This window comes from Eriocheir sinensis, chromosome 13 (assembly GCF_024679095.1).
Source record: "Eriocheir sinensis breed Jianghai 21 chromosome 13, ASM2467909v1, whole genome shotgun sequence".
Lineage (NCBI taxonomy): Eukaryota > Metazoa > Arthropoda > Malacostraca > Decapoda > Varunidae > Eriocheir > Eriocheir sinensis.
In genome coordinates, this window is record NC_066521.1 from 1,185,962 (window position 1) to 1,201,732 (window position 15,771).

Here is a 15,771-nt window from a genome sequence, read left to right on the forward strand (position 1 = left end):
CAACCTATGTACCACCAAGAACTAATTCATGGAGTAAAGAAGAATATGAGGCCATGATTGAAGATACCATTCAGAGTTTGAGAAGGTTACTCAAATCAAACAAAAGTCTTGTTAGTTGGAGACTTCAACTGTAAGGAGCTAAATTGGGAAACATTTGAAAGTGGAGGTAGTGAAATGGCCTGGGGGGAAAGATTTCTAATATTGACTATGGAAAACTTGGTGATGCAGTGGGTGACGCAGAACACAAGATACAGGAGTGATGACGAACCGGCAAGACTGGACCTGGTGCTAACAAAGGGAATGCACTTGGTAAATGAATTAAAGTATATGTGTCCCCTGGGAAAGAGTGATCATGTGATAATAGAGATGGAAACAGAGGAGGAAGGCACTGAGGGGGACAAATCATATAAAAGAAAACGGAGAAACTATAGGAAGGCGGACATGGAAAATCTGAAGAAATACTATGGAGAGGTAGACTGGGGAAAGTTGAAGAGAAAAAGCGTGGTGCAGGAAAAGTATGATATTTTTATGGAGGCGTATGAAACAGGAGTTATGAAAGATGTCCCATTATATAAACCAAAAGAAAAAGGAAAGAAGAATTAGTTTAATGAAAGATGTGCAGATGCAAAGGAAAAAAGAGACAAAGCGTGGAAGAGATTGAAAAGAAATAAGAATCAAAGGAATAAAGAAGATTTTAAGATAGCAAGAAATGAATACGTGAAAATAAGGAGAGAAAAAGAGAAAGGATATGAAAAGGATATTGTTGAAAAGTGCAAGGAAGAACCTAAACTGTTTTATAGATTCATAAATGGAAAAATCAAACTATGGGAAAAAATAGAAAGACTGAAAGATGGAAATAAGATAACTGAAGATCCTAAGACATGACTGAGCTGCTAAACAAAAGGTTCCAGCAAGTTTTTACAAAAGAATAACAATTCAATGAACCACAAGAAGACAAGATAAATGTTCAAATGGAAGAAGTCATACTAACTAAAGAGGAGATATATAAAATAATGGAGGAGCTGGAAGAGAGGAAAGCAATAGGACCAGATGGAGTCTCAGGTTTTATACTGAAAGAATGCAGAAATCAGCTGGCTGGACCAGTATATGATATTATCAAGTGCTCAATATCAGCTGGTAAAGTACCAAAGGAGTGGCAGAGGGCTGAGGTGGTCCCTATATATAGAAGCGGGAAAAAGGAAGAACCTCTGAACTACAGACCAGTATCATTGACCAGTGTAGTTTGTAAAATATGCGAGAAAGTGATAAAGAAACAATGGACAAAATTTCTAGAACACAATATAATTACAGAAAAACAGGATGGCTTTAGAAAAGGGCGCTCATGTGTAACAAACTTACTGAGCTTTTACTCAAAAGTGCCAGACATAACACAGGAGAGGGACAGATGGGTAGATTGCATCTACTTGGACCTGAAGAAGGCTTTTGACAAAGTTCCACACACAAGACTGCTATGGAAACTGGAAAATAAAGGAGGATTGAAAGGGAAAATGAAAAACTGGATGGAAAGCTACTTAAGGGGAAGAGAGATGAGAACAGTGGTAAAGGACATGAAATCAGAATGGAGAATTGTAGATAGTGGAGTGCCCCAAGGATCACTATTGGCACCAATACTTTTCCTAGTATATATAAATGATATGTTGGAGAAAGTGAGCAGTTACATGAGCCTGTTTGCAGATGATGCAAAATTGCTGAGACATATAAGAAACAGTAAAGACTGTGAAATTCTGCAAGAGGACCTAAATAAGATTTGGGACTGGAGTATGAAATGGGAGATGGAGTTCAGTGTGAAGAAATGTCATGTAATGGAAATGGGAAAAAGTGAAGGGAGACCAAAATGGACATATAGAATGGGAGATGGAGAAATACTAAAAATTCAAAAACAGAGAGATCTGGGAGTGACAATACAGGATAATCAACAGTCTGAGAGTCATGTACAGTCAAACCTCACCATTTGCGCACATATGGGCGGTCTGAAGGTGCACAAATGGCGAATGCGCAAATGGCGAACTTAATAACCTATATGGAAAAATACATATGGGCGGTCACGGCCCAAAACCCTCCCTACCAGCATATAAAAAAAAAAAAAAAATCAATAAAAAAATAAAAAAAAGGTCTGCTGGCAGGAAACATGTCATACTCCCGGCCAATCTCTCGCTTTTTTCTTCCACTGTACACCTTCTTAATTACTTCCACCTGTGCTATGGTCATCATCGGGTTTTCCCGGGGTTTAGGCTTCGATGACGCTGCATGCAGCATGATGGTGGTGCAAAGGTGAGGCAGAAAACACTGAATAATCGCAGTCACCACGAGACGAGGAGAGGCGATCGGGTTATGGCGGGAAACGACATGTTGTGTACGTTGGCAGTGTTCTTCACTGGCAGCAGAGAGGGCGTGGGTGGTAGACAGCTGTAGCTCGCTAGTGGATGCCATTTTGCTGCCAGAACAGCTAGTAAACGTCCTCAGAAGATCAACGGATGCCATTTTGCTGCCAGAACAGCTAGTAAACGTCCTCAGAAGATCAACGGATGCCATTTTGCTGCCAGAACAGCTAGTAAACGTCCTCAGAAGATCAACGGATGCCATTTTGCTGCCAGAACAGCTAGTAAACGTCCTCAGAACATCAACGGATGCCATTTTGCTGCCAGAACAGCTAGTAAACGTCCTCAGAACATCAACGGATGCCATTTTGCTGCCAGAACAGCTAGTAAACGTCCTCAGAACATCAACGGATGCCATTTTGCTGCCAGAACAGCTAGTAAACGTCCTCAGAAGATCAACGGATGCCATTTTGCTGCCAAAATAGCTAGTAAACATCCAAAGAAGATCAGTGGACGCCATTTTGCTGCCAGTGAGATGTCGTTACCACAGCGGCAAGGTGCGCAAACGGCAAGACCACCTGCGCAAATGGTGGGATGATGGCCGCAAATTAAGGCCGCGCAAATGGTGAGGTTTTACTGTAATAGGATATTTGGTGATACGTATAGAATGGTGAGAAATGTAGGATTAACATTCCACTACATGGATAAGGATGTGATGAAAAGATAATAACCAATATGATTAGACCAAAATTGGAATATGCGGAGGCAGTGTTGTCTCCCCATAAGAAGAAACACATAAATAAAACTAGACAGAATACAAAGGATGGCAATGAAAATGGTTCCAGAACTGGAGGGATTGTCATATGAAGAAAGGTTAAAGGAAATGGACCTGCCAACACTGGAACAAAGAAGAGAAAGGGGAGACCTAATACCAAATTTATAAATTCTTGAATAAAATGGAAGAAGTAAACAATGAGTTTTTACTACGAGAAGGAAGAAACACCAGCAACACACGAGGACACAGTAAAAAATTGAGGAAAGGAAGATGCTTGAGAGACATAATAAAGAAATATAGCTAAGTGAGGATGTAGTATCGGCGAAGAGCTTGCACAACTTTAAGGAAAAGCTGGACAAATACAAATATGGAGACGAGACCACACGAGCGTAAGCCCAGGCCCTGTAAAACTACTACTAGGTAAATACACACACAAACAGCTGACAAAACTGTTGGTAAAAGAAAGGGCTCTCCATGTCAGCCCAGTGTGAGATAATAGCCCCCTGCTGTGTGAGGTGGTATTTTCTGCTCCACTCTATAACTTCCTCCCTCTCCTGCACTCCTGCCCACAAGCCTGCCAACCCGTCAGTGCTACAATAAGGGAGTAAAGTACAGTGAATGAATGATCGTGCATGTCTCCTGTACCCTTTTTATGTTATCTTATATTATCATGTTATTTTATCATGTACCATCTGTGAACGACCCTATGTATCCCTTTTATGTGTGTTATGTAAAGAACTGTACAATCTATGTATATATTTGTAACAGAATGTAATCCATCACAGCTGCCTCAATCAATCTTCTATATGTTCCTGCCATCCTCTACTTCCTAATACTATCAAATAATGAAAATAGCAGTGCCGTCTGCCCGGAAGCCCTCTATCTCCTCCTTTACCTCTGTTTTTTTCCTCTCTGTCTCTTCGTATATACACAGATTGTATATTATCTTTGTACGTACAGTCTTTGTAACTTCCCCCCACTGTTCTAATAAATATTTGAATTTGATCAACACAGTACCTCGTATTTCTTGTAAGTTTATGTATCCAACTTTTTTTTTTTTTTTTTTAGGAGCAGCGAGTAGCGGGCTTTTTTTTTTATTATTGTTTTCTTTTTTTGTGTGCCCTTGAGCTGCCTCCTTTGTTGTAAAATAAAAAAACAAAAAAAAAAACTACCAGTAATTTTCGTCTGTCTGTGTTCCATTTAATTCCCCTTATGCAGATATATAAAACATGATGATTGCATTTAGTTCTATGGCTTAAATCTAGGTATATTCAGTGGTGGCTTTTCAAAATTGTTGCACGTGGCATTCCCGGATATGCCGTGAGAGACACTCAGCCCGGCCAATACTATCAGGAAGATTTGGGAAAGAGCTCTGAAATTTTAATATAAATCCTTCAGCCTTTTACCTAAAAACAAGAATATCTGGGTTATTCACTCACCATTTTTCCTTTCTCTCCTTTGCTTTAAGGCTACTTTTCATCTGCATCATATACTATAGTACATGCTAAATCCAAACCAATATATACATTGCAAAGAAATACCTAAAAATCTTTGTGTCTACTGTATATAATCTGCTACAAAATTCAGGCACTCTACTCACCCGGTAGTATTAGAGGAGCTGCAAACACTGCAGCCGCTCCTCCAGCCACAGCAGCAGCGCCGTACAGCAGGAAATTCCCATTTTGATCCCGGGAGCTTTCTTTTTCACGTGAAGCTCCAACCTAAAATTTCAATTATATGGAAGTTATTAGTTTTATTGTAGCTAAATAAGCCTAGAAATTTTAACTCGTCTGCTGCGATTAGCACGGACTTGGCTTTCACTGGTAGCCTGGAAACATATAGTCCCAGGTCTTTCTCTGCCTCTGTGGTGGATAGTGGAGTGTTTCCCATGTGGTATTGGTGTGCTGGATATCCCCTCCCAAGGTGCAGGACTTTTACATTTCTCTTCATTAAATTGTAGCAGCCACTTTTTGTTCCATTCCTGTAGCTTGGCGATGTCACCTTGTCGGAAATCCGTAGTCAAGGGGTTAAGATAAGTTGGCAACCTGGGACTGCATCATAGGCAACTCCATGATGCAGTAGTTTGTGTGTCTAGCTATGAACCTGCTGGCCCGGGCTTGAATCCCAGCCTGAACAGCTGGCATGTGGTTCACCCAGCTGTCCATCCTCCCTTTTGGGCTGGTACATAAATGGGCACCTAGGAAAACCTGGGTAGGGCAAACCGTAGTATCCTGGATGTTACGCTGGCCCTGTGTCTCAGGATAATGCTTTCTTCCCACCACAGGCTCAAGGGCCAATGTGATGGAGATGAGCACCAAGGCCAAGTGCAGCTGTAGCAAGTGCCCCAAACTTTACCTTTAACCCCTTGCCTGTGGTTTTCCTACAAGACATCACCAAGCTACAGGAGTGGAGCAAAAAGTGCCTGCTACAATTCAATTGAGAAAAATGTCCACTATCCACCAAAGAGGCAGAGAAAGACCTGGGAGTGTATGTTACCAGGCCATTAGTGAAGGCGAAATCTGTGCCGATCGCAGCAAACAGGTTAAAGTCACACATTTCAAGTTTCATTTACCCAACATACTGTTTATTTACTAGCAACATCAGTTCTCCTGCAGCCCCATAAAAGGTGTGTGGCACTGCCAGGCCTCCACCCGCTACCCTCTCCTGCATGATGCGGCTCACTGCACCGTCCTGGCTACACTAAAAGCTGCATCCTGCTTCACAAGCATTTTTTGAAAAAGGTTTATTACATTACATTGCTTTATTTGAAAATCATAGTAATTTTTCTGGAACCACCAGCATGTGCACCAACTTCTTACCCCATAACACAACATAAGTTCACTCAGCCCTCGATTTAACGGATTAAAAAGGGGGAAGGGCGGTCCGTTGCTTGAAAATACGTTTCTAAAGCTTGTGTCACACCGGACAAATATACCCAGCCTCCCTTCTAGCTCGGAACAATTTTTAATTTTTATGATCCAGGCAGCCCGGCGCATGTGTGCCAGCGGCCCCGGCCGCGCGCCGGGCTTGAGCAGCTGACGGGCGGCTGATGATGGTGATGGTGATGATGGGTGTCGGCGGTGTGACCCCCGCATCGACGCTGCCCGGGCGGAGCTTTTGTTGGGGCCCGTGTGTGTGTGTGTGTGTGTGTGTGTGTGTGTGGCTGTGTTTATTGTGAGCCCGGGCTCCTCAATTTGCTAATTCTTGTTTTCCACATGTTGCTCGGGACTTTTTTCTTTTCTTCCATCTCTTGTTTTTCAAAAAGAAGAGATGGAAGAAAGGAAAGGGGTCCCGTGCAACATGTGGAGGAAGGGAATTGGCAAATTGAGAAGCCCAAGCCCATAAAGGCAGCGTCACACAGGGCAAATTTCTCCCAACATGTTGCTCGTTTTGGTTGGTGGTTGGGCAAAATGAACAGCCACCAACAAGATTTGGCAGATCGGGAAGGATGGACAATGGTTCACTGGTTGGTTGGTTGGGAGAAATCGGGGTCAAATGACATTCGTGCTACAAGATGTAAATGTAAATTGAAAATCAATCATCGTACATATTTACTCAAACTGTCAACTGTAAAACTCCAAAAACTGACGTACATGTGCATGTATGTGTTTGTAATTTATTTGTCCACTGTGTAAAGTTATTTATAACACTCAACTGAATGTGATGGTATGCTGGGCGGAGTCTGCCTGGCGCAAGGTAAACAAATTTGTTCTGGCACTTCTGCAGTCGTAGCACATGCTTCATTACGTGCAATGCAGCAGCACAATCTTCTAAAATCTCAATATCCTTCCGATTCATGGTAAAGTGGCTGGAGAGATGCTGGCGTGGTGTTTGTTGTTGTTGGAGCGTGGCGTCAACACAACAGTTCAGGGTCAGTACAGTGTGATGCACAACATTGTTGTTGGGCGATTTCACCAACAAAAACGAGCAACATGTTGGGGGAAATTTGCCGTGTGACGCCGCCTTAATAAACACAGTCACGTGCGCGGGCCCCGATGGGGATGCCGTTCGGGTGCTGCCGATGCAGGGGCCTCGCCGCCGATGCTCATCATTGCCATCACTGTCATCAGCCCCCCGTCAGCTGTTCGGGGCTGGCCCCGACGCTGTCTGCAAGCGTGCGCTTGACTGCCCGGACGGGTGGCCAAGCGCAAGATGTCGATGGTTTTCAATTTTCCCCATAAAGGCGGACACACACTATACGATAGGTATAGGTATAGGGTGAGAGCAAGGCACCGTTGCCAAATTATCGTACTCAGAGCATAGTATTTACTGGTTTCTGACGCCTAACTATTGCCAAGAAACATCGGAATCTAACTCTTTTAATGATAACTATAAATTAGTTTTGTTACTGGAGCCCAGAAGACAGTTTGGGGGTAGGAAGTCAGGAAATGTAAGTGGCTGAGTACAACAATATGGCAGGAAGTCAGGAAATGTAAGTGGCTGAGTACAACAATATGGCAACATTGAAGCGGGGTGAGGATTCGGCAGACGCCGCCGACCAGTGCAACGTGATGGTGGGTGTGAGGACGTGTTTTTGTTGTCAGTGACTTACAAATGTAATAATGTAGCCATTCTTTCCTTAGAAAACTTTAACTTAAAGGAGTTATCTTTGTCACCAATAGCATGGGTAGTCAAAGGAAGAGGAAGGAGGAAAGTGAGGCGGAGTGGCAGAGGTGAAGGGAGCGGGGGGTGAGGGACGGTGGCTGACGCAGGTGAAGAACAAATTTAAATAAAATGAGAACGTGTCTTTTTGTTGTTCCTGTGACCTACTGTTGTATTAATAATGTATTTTTAAGGTTAGAGTTACAAAGTCCCCAAAATAGGCAGACTTTCCCAGTGTTAACACCTCCCTATTACCATTGTTTCTTATGGGGAAATTATGTTTAAACAACGTGATTTTAAATAATGCAACATCTCCAGGAACGTAACCCTCGCGTTATTCGAGAGGTGACTGTAGAGATTGCTGTCAGTAGCCACCAAAACCTGTGTTTCGGTGAGGAAGAGAAGGTGAGGTTTAGAGGAGGGGTGGTGCTCCACAGAATGAAACTTAGAACGTAGACTGCGAATGTTGCAGAAGTTAATGAAGAGAGAGTTGGAAGAGGTATCAAGAAAGTGAGGACACGGGAAAGGTCTTTGGACAGCTTGCAGCACCCTCCTCACCTCCCGTATATACCTCGCCGGGACTGGCTTACTTTTCACATTGAAGTGTTCAGTAATTACACTAGGCTTCACTATGCCAGCTGTTACTGGACAATGCTGGATTTTCAAAACTTTGAATTTTTATGCATTTCGAGAGAGAGAGAGAGAGAGAGAGAGAGAGAGAGAGAGAGAGAGAGAGAGAGAGAGAGAGAGAGAGAGAGAGATTGAACTTACAGAAGCTGGAGCAAGGAGGGCAAGGAGGGCACCAAACACAATCATGATCTTGACCAATTTCATCTGAAAACAGAGAAAAGGGCATTGCATTAACATCAAGTTATTATGATGATAATAATAATAATAATAATAATAATAATAATAATAATAATAATAATAATAACAACAATAATAAATATGATAACATGGTAAAAGTCCTTGCATCTGGCGTGCAGGGGTCACAGACCCTCTGGATCAGCATATTTTCTGGATTACCAGGACGTGACCTCAAAGTCTTCAAAACACACCATTCCCAAACACTTACTAGACTTGGGCCGGCAATTGTCACTATTCAGTCCCTGCCCAAGACTTTTACCACACTTAGCATGGCACATGGAGGCATCACATCTGAGAGATTAACTACAAGTTATTTGAAGACTTGCATTACTTGTCAACAAGGGGTGCAATGTCTGCAGTTGTCAGTATCCACCATTTTCTTTTTTGGCTCGAGAGGCTTAAACATAATCATAAAGTGAGAATTACTTACCATAGGCAGTTCCACGAGCCTGGCGGAGATTTTCCTTCCTTCCTTTTATTATTTTATCATAGCAGGCCTACTTAGTTTTGTTTTTTCTTAATTTCCTCATAATACAACCCTATTGTATATTTGTCTGATTATAATTTGATGTTAATACAAGGACGTAATGTTTCCAGGGTCAGCCAACCTCAAATATACCATCTTTGTACTTGACTGTATCATTAAAGTGATTTTTTACTATAAGTCTTTGGGTGATGGTTGGTCTGGATTTATGCTAATGAGGTATATTCAGAGTTGCCAGTCAGTGGGTGTCAGGTCACAGGGCCCACAAAGCTTGAACTATTCTTTAAAGTATCGTAAATTACTTGTGTTTCTCTGAGGCTTGGAACAATTACACTTCAATACAATACGTGATACTGTTGTTAACCCATTAACTGCAGATTTCCTCCAAGAAGACATCACCAAGCTACAAGAATTGATCAAAAAGTGGCTGCTACGATTCAATGGAGAAAAATGTAAAGTCCTACAACTTGGGAGGGGATATCCAGCACACCAATACCACATGGGAAATACTCCACTATCCACCACAGAAGCAAAGGAAGACCTGGGAGTATATGTTATTGTTATCAGGCTACAAGTGAAAGCCAAATTTGTTCCAACTGCAGTGGACGGGTTAATAAAAATGTAGTTGATCACTTTTCTTTTAATTGGTAAACGAGAAAATAAATGACAGATGCAAGGTTCTCCTCTTTAACCCTTTCTTTACGAGCTCCATTTTTCCTGCATTTTTTTCCTTTACTAACTTATAAAAAAAGTGTTTAAGATGACTTCCCACTTTCTAACACAGCAGAAAAATGTCTATGCAAACTTGTATTCCACTGAAGCAAATGGAAAAGAAGCTAAAACATCCTTGCTGCTGTCTTGACTTCTTATTTTTGAGCGTCCCGTGGCGAAGTGGTTAAACTGAGCCAGTGTGACCCTTTAATACAAACATTTATTAACTGTGACAAGGGCGTGTCACGGTGTGTGTGCTTGGTGCCTTGTGGCCGCATCAAGCTGTGACAGCCATGTGTCACAAAACAAACCAGATTTTTTCTGTGCACACGACTTCAAATTTGAGTAACATGGAGGCCATGGTAATATGTAGCAATTGGCAGGCCACTCTCAGGTCAGTCAACAGCAGGAGCATCAGGGCTGGATAACAGCTGTCACAAATCAGTTTATTTTTTTATAGGTACCAATGATCTAGCATCAACGTAGTCGAAGTGGACAGGTATTGTGCCATATGTAATTGTTAAATATTTATTTCAAATAATGTCTGAAATGATAGACTTAATTAGGGTTGTGAGTTTTCAAATAGTTGTTTCCTCTCGCGACAGGTTGCAATCAATATGGGGAAAATATAACACTCCTTAGGGTGTTGAATGTCAAGTGTGTGACTGACAAGATGGGCAGATTGAGCTGCTCTCCTTAGCACAGGGGGGTTGAGAGAGGCAAAGGCCCTAATTTAGAAGGGGGGCAATGGGGGGCAAAGCCCCCCCCCCCAGTTAGAGGGAGGGGGGTCAAAGTTAGATTATGTAGAGTTAGGTTTGATTAATTCAAATGTATTAGACACATGCATGGTGTGCGCCGTCAGAAATACGTAGCACAGGACGGAGTGGGGTGGCGGTGGTGGGGGGTGTCCACTTCACTGGCCATCCAATGACAAGCCAAAACCAAATACTCATTAACAGACTGGCAGTAGCAGCGTCTGCCGCAGCTGGGTTATGTTTGAACAGATTACAAGGCAATAAGTTTAGGGATCTTTCCTTAAAATTTCAGGACTAAGGAATTTTCCCTATTATAGGTAAATTTTGAAGGCCCATATTTCAGTCCATTTGCCTTTCCCCCAAAAAACTGATTCCCCACAGGTTCCCAGGCTTTTTTGACGGGGTAGGAGCAGTAATTGTTAAGATCAACCGCTTTAAGAACAACTTTGTTATATCACTCATCTGATCACCTAATCAGTCACCCCTTGTTCTGGTAAGATTTTTAATTCTTAAGAGCCCGTCAGACTGACGTATCAGTTCTCAGTTATTGCAGAACTGGACCCGGATAGGGGGCCCACCAGATAAGTCAACAAGGTAAGATCATTGTAGTACATGGGGTGAGAAGACATCTTTATATTCCAATAAACATTAGGATACAGTTGGCAATCAGGGATAATTTGAGTAAAAGGCGAGGCGGTGGCTGAGTGGATAGCGTGACGGCTCCATGTCCAGGACGACACAGGTTAGCGCACCGCCCGGTGCCACAAGCTGGGATTTTTCAGTCACTGCCAAGTGGCCTAAGACTACCCACATGCTATCCTGAAGACCACCTATCAACCCGGACTTTAGATTCTTGGATCAAAGATGAGCTTCAGGAGGCAGCATGAGCCAATGCAAGATGGCGCCACTGTAAACACTTGCCTGCGCCAAAACGGGATGAAGACAACCATCAGGCCCTACCATCAAAAGCCCACCGGCGCCATAGCCCATAGGCGAAAATGAATAGAAAAAAAAAAAGACATTTCATGTTGATTTGGGGTAATAAGACACCATGTTCATTGTTAGGGATTAAGGGAAGCATCACTCCAAACCAATATTCGTAGAAATTTGACACGTGAAATAATTATTATCATAATGCATTTTCGTATACGTTTTACCTTGGGGAGGGGCCAGAGGCACAAGCCTCGTTAATTATAAAGTTGGGTGGCTTCAATTTTCGAAGTCCATTGTTGTTGTTTATAGACAGACCGAGCCTCATAGCTGCCTTGCAGTACAAACTAGTTCCCATGTCAGTAATATCCAGAATGCGCGTAGATCATTACGATTTCGGACATAAAAGTCTTTACGAGTTCTACATTATTTTCTTCTCTATATTAAAGCAAGTATTTATATTTTATAGTTTTAAAGAACTATATTCATGAAGTGTTACTACGCGGGGGTGTAGTGCAGTGATACGTAGGCAGCTTCCTGAAGCTCAGTCTTCCTCAGGCCACCATGATGGACAGATGGATCGACATTCAAGTCTTCTTCAGTCTCCCTCAAATTATCACTCTACTTCATCTCTCGATAAGTGTAAACTGAATATTTACCCTCTTTATTGGCATCGCCCATGAGGCACCTTGTGCCAAATTGCACCATTAAATAACCCAAAACCGAGTCCTTGTGACCCTTCAATACCACCATATTTGAACAGTGACACGGACGTGTCACATGGGATGAGCTTGGTGCCTCATGGGCGCATCAAGCTGTGACAAGTATCATAAAAAAAGGACATTGTTCAAAGCGCACAACTCAAAATTTGAGTAAAATGGAGGCCATGGTGACAGGTAGCAATTGGAAGGTCACTTCCATGTCAAATCAGGCTGGATGACACCTGTCACAAATTGGTTTATTTTGCACCACAAAGTACTCGGTAGCAATGATCTAGCATCAACTTAGCAGAAGTGGACAGGCTATCCGTCAAAATTGTACCATATGTAATTGTTAAATACAGTACTGTCTCCAGGATTGCAAGTTTTAAGTTTGCGATTCACCGAGTTTGCGATAGGGACCCGTGGTTTATATTGAAAACTAAAAGTATGATATGACCCGACTATATTGAGCCGCCTTTGTTACCAACAAGACAGTACATACCCGAGCCCAGCCCTGCCAAGCGTGTGTTTCCAAGCGTGTGTGGTGATACGGGCGATGATGGTGATGGAACTGAAGGCTTTACCCATCATGCCTTTCTATATCCTCCTGCCTCCGCTGAACTCAGAAGAGGAAGTGGTGAACAAAGGGTTACCTTGAGGGGACGCCGCACTACTCGGTCTACTTCACGGCCGCTTCTTACCACCGCTACTACCACCACCACAACTGCTACAACTACACCTTGCACGTTTTATGGAACAAGAAAGAAGTCCGGCAATGGACAACCAAGACCACGTAGACTTGAGTATGGTGAGGTAACACAGTCCACCTCACAATCCTTTGTCCCTTTGGCACCCTCCCCACCTCCTACTTCCCCATCACCTCCTCCCCAACCTTCTACTTCCCAACCTCATCCTGCCCCGCCTTCCAATGTGTCATTCATCCACCGCAGGACTGGTAGATCCCATTCTAGGTCCCGTTCTAGATCCCATTCTGGCCACAGAGGCAGGTCCCCCAAACAATCTGAGAGCCAGTTCGGAAGAGAAAGATGAGTATGACCCAAGCAATTTGAGTGACCAGCAAACTCCAAGTCGCCTTCCCAGCTGTCACATTGTCCGTGCAAGGCGTCGTACGCGTGGCCATGTGCCAGTCAGTTCAAGGCCCCTACTAGAGGACACCGTTTTGCCACCCCCTCCTGGCCATGCAGAGACTGACGGAAACCCAACAACCTCTACAATTCGTACAGCATGGGGTAATAAGTGTTGGGGTAAAAAGGCATTGCTATCTTTAAGGTAACATTGGGGTAATAAGTGTTGGGGTAAAAAGGCATTGGTATCTTTAAGGTAACATTGGGGTAATAAGAGTATTGGGGTAAAAAGGCATTGGTATCTTTAACCCATAAACCGTTGTACGCCTTCTGGGCGGCTTGGCGGCAAACTGCTGTACGCCTTCTGGAAGCGCGTTTTTCATAGCAGCCCCATAAAGTTTCTGTGATGTATATTACTTTGATACTTTTTTATGTATTTTAATAACCTTTGATTTAGTGATTTATACCTGCTTGATATGAATTTGGTCATTTTTGCCATACTTATAGAGATAATGGAACCCCTATCACTCACTTTTTATTTTGAACGGATTGCACTCCTCTCATAAATTTCAGGCTTTGCATCTCATCTATGGTAAGAGGAAGCTGTAATTTAGCAGTGGAAAAGCTGTTTTGGTATGAGAAAGCAATAATAGAAAGACAAGAATCAATGAAGATTCTGTGGAGTGTGGCCTTGCCAGACGTTGGTACATAATGCTGTCAGGCCAGGCGGGGTGCCGGGGCGGGGTTTATTGTTCACTTGCCGCCACTAGTCCCTTTATAGAGAGAGTCCCGACAACTTAAGATTTGGACGCCATTATTGGCCCTGTTTTCACCGCGCTTCTCAAACGCTAGCACACGCTCTCTTGTATTTCTGTTTCACAGCCATACGGGTCATCCAATGAAACTAAGCCCACTTGTGTCAGACCTGCACACCTTCCCCTAACAGCCAGCAGGGAGCCAACAGCCAGTGAGCTGTGGGAAAGTAAATAAGAGACAGTTTGTCTCTACATCAACAGGTGACGCCAACCCACCATTACGCCCTTATACTTTACCATAATTTGGTCACCAGCTGTTGGAATGTGCCGTACGAAGGAAAGTTGGAAAGTTTTGTTTAGTCAGCGCAACATCTGTGGTCATATGCCGGAGAGAGACAGAAGAGGAAGGAATTAATAGAAGGGAACAGATCCCAGGAGACAGGACACAACTCCCAATTAATACCTGGTACCCATTCACTGCTTGGTGGGCGGGGGTGTAGGGTATCGGAAAAGCCACCCAAATTTTTCCACTCCGCCCGGGAATCGAACCCGAGCTCTCTCGGTTGTGAGCCGAGTGTGCTAACCACTGCACCACGAACCCCCCTAACCATAAGAAGGTGACAGGAGATTATCATTACCCTTATGATCAGCAACTGTCTCAGTATAGGCACTCAGTAACCCATGTAGCCTGAGATATAGGCATGTCACGGCGGACTGCTGACGACCTTGAGAGGCGGCAGCGCTCAGAGGGTACCATCCGTACCGAGAGACTTATACAAGTTTGGGTGCCTCTCATTTAGTGTTGCTGTTGTGATGGATGGATTTAACAATACTTAACGCTGTAAAACATTATCAGCAGCACCTACATATCCCTTTATCGCCTGACCCTTGCCTGCAGGGAGGGATGCAGCCTCCTGAATGCCACGAGCCTTGATATACTTGTCATGGGCCACGTGGCTGACACACTACCCAAGCTCCTTCAATGCAAAGGCATTTTGCTGCCTTTCTGTTATCTGCTTGCAGAAAACTTTAGCATATGGAGAGAAAATTAGTGTAGAGTACTTATGTGGAGGTGGAGGGGGCTCTTGTGTTAACACACACACACACACACACACACACACACACACACACACACAGAAGCATTGAGCTATGGAATGGACTGGAGGAGGAGGTGGTTTGTGCAAGAAACATTCATGATTTTAAGAAAAAGTTGGATAAGAGAGGATATGGAGACGGGACAGTGCGAGCGTAGCTCTTTTCCCGTATGTCACAACTAGGTATATAAACACACACACACACACACACACAGTTATGGGAGATCAAGTCAGAAAGTGGTACAGAAGGGAGATGAAAGAGAGCGAAGGTTAGACAAGATCGACACAGTAAAGGGATTGAATGTGATGTATACAAATGTAAGCAGACTAATATCTAGTAAGCTGGAATTGCAAGACTACCTACAAGAGAAGGAGCCAATGATAGTATGCCTAACACAAACTAAACTAAATGAAGACATCCAAATAGTGTTGGATAAAAAATACAATGTATGGAGGAGAGATAGAGTGGGCAAAGGTGGAGGAGGAGTGATGATAATGACAAAGAAGGAGTTATTAGTAAAATCAGTAGTATATGGAGAAGGAAGAGCAGAAATAGTGAGTGTAAATTTGGAGAACAAAAACAGAGAAAGGATGACGATCACAACAGCGTATGTACCACCTAGAACCATAAACTCCATGGCAGTAAAGAAGAACACTGAAATCATGATTGAAG

General features: G+C 43.2%; 1 long non-coding RNA gene across 1 annotated transcript in view; it reads right to left on the reverse strand.

Annotated features, from left to right (window-relative positions):
- The window catches only part of LOC126997861 (uncharacterized), a 33,434-nt gene extending 23,451 nt beyond the window's left edge, over positions 1-9,983 (reverse strand). The window contains exons 1-3 of the long non-coding RNA XR_007752419.1: positions 9,969-9,983; positions 8,488-9,760; positions 4,715-4,835 (exon numbers count right to left, since the gene is read on the reverse strand). This is a non-coding gene — a long non-coding RNA (uncharacterized LOC126997861). The remainder of the gene's footprint in view (positions 1-4,714; positions 4,836-8,487; positions 9,761-9,968) is intronic.
- Positions 9,984-15,771: the final 5,788 nt, after the last annotated feature.